Raw genomic sequence first — 1,728 nt, 5'->3', positions numbered from 1 at the left:
CAGTCTTGGGGGTTCTCAATCCCCTTAACTACTCTGCAGAAGGGGTCAGGCAAATCAAGCTTGGCAGGAACATCATCCAGGAGGCCACCTACATACAGCAACATCACTTGTCCCCCTGCTCCAAATGGAATTTGAATTCAGGGGGTCAGAGTCTGGCTGTCCATGGATAAAAGTGGTCCTTGTGGTGCAGGCTTGAGGGTGCACAAATGCCCAACAGAGCACCACACAGCCCCAAGAACTGCTCCCTCACCTCAGTCTGGTAATTAGCTTTCAAATGACATCCCAATGTCCCCTCTGGCTTTGCCAGAAGTCCCACCAGGGGCCCCAATGTCTGATTTGGACAGCAGATCTGTACTGAAGTCCCTGGTGGTGCAAACTCTTGTGTCACCAGGGAGCATGTCAATGTCAGCAGTCAGGATGGCCTAGTGGTCTAAGGCACTGTGTTCAGGTTGCAGTCTCCCGTGGAGGCGTGGGTTCGAATCCCACTCCTGACAGCAGCAGTACTGGTCCCTGGAGGTGCAAGCTGTTGCGCACCAGGGAGCGTGTTAAGCGTCTGCAGTCACCACATGTGGAGGCGTGGGTTCAAATCCCACTCCTTGACAGCAGCAGTACTGGTCCCTGGAGGTGCAAGCTGTTGTGCACCAGGGAGCGTGTTCAGCGTCTGCAGTCACCACGTGGAGGCGTGGGTTCGAATCCCACTCCTGACAGCGACAGTTTTTTTTTTTTGTTTTTTTTTAAAGAAAAGAAAATAAACCTAGTGGCAGCATGTGTAATAACAGTCTCCAGGTCTTATAGCCTAATGTATACACCATAAATATTTATATGTGTGTCTATACAGTTGGTGTATATATGTGTGAGTATATTTTTTAGCCTTAAAGTTTTGATTCTCCATCCTCATTTATTTCTTTTCCAAATCAAAAAAACACTCGTGTGAGAGCAATCTGCATCCAAAAAAACTTAGGGATAGGGACAATTTAGTGAGTACGTCGGGCTCCCTTAAAAGGTCAATTCACCCAACGAACAAGGGTGCTGCTTGCTCGTCGGGTGAGATGGGCAGCACGATTATTATCATCTAACACGCTTTCCTAGGATAATCTGCCAACACAAATCTCTTCTTGAATGGACAATCGTTTCTTAAATGACAATTTATGCTGATAAAAAAAACAAAAGCTCTAAATTAGGAAGGAGGCTGGAGGGGGGGGCGTCAGGGGCTGGAGGGGGGAAGACAGAGGCTGGAGGAGGAAGTGTGGTGGTGTAGACGGGAATCTATCTGATTCCCAAAAGGAAGATGGAAGTCCACAGCATCCATGGGGTCCCTAGGAATTATCTAGTGTCCAGAGTAATCATTCTAAAGACATACTAATAGGGAATTTAGATTGTGAGCCCCATCGGGGACAGTGATGATGTGTGCAAACTGTAAAGCGCTGCGGAATATGTTAGCGCTATATAAAAAAATAAAGATTGAGACACCCACGATTATTACCAGCCATGACGTCCCTGTAGTCCTGGACTTGCCATTCCCTATTGTAAAAGGCCGGGACTTTAAATGGTTTTGGGAACTGAGGGAGGAGAGGGAAATGTCTGAAGAGAGTGCGGCAAGGTGGACTCGAGTAAAAATGGCAAGGGTTCCCCTGGTCGCCAGGGACATGGCGGCTGCAGAAAGGCAGGTCAGGCTGAACACTCTGAAGAAGAGACGGGGTCAGGTGCAAACAAACTTAATGTCCTAGA

At 48.0% G+C, this 1,728-nt stretch overlaps 1 non-coding gene across 1 annotated transcript; it reads left to right on the top strand.

The window, feature by feature from the left end:
* Positions 1-411: 411 nt before the first annotated feature.
* On the top strand, positions 412-494 carry TRNAL-CAG (transfer RNA leucine (anticodon CAG)). The gene has a single exon. It is a non-coding gene; the product is annotated as a tRNA-Leu (tRNA).
* The last annotated feature ends 1,234 nt before the right edge of the window (positions 495-1,728 follow it).

The sequence above is a fragment of the Dendrobates tinctorius genome, unplaced genomic scaffold (assembly GCF_039654945.1).
Source record: "Dendrobates tinctorius isolate UK_male_01 unplaced genomic scaffold, ASM3965494v1 ptg000017l, whole genome shotgun sequence".
In the NCBI taxonomy this organism is placed as follows: Eukaryota; Metazoa; Chordata; class Amphibia; order Anura; family Dendrobatidae; genus Dendrobates; species Dendrobates tinctorius.
This window is presented reverse-complemented; position numbering and strand designations above follow the sequence as displayed.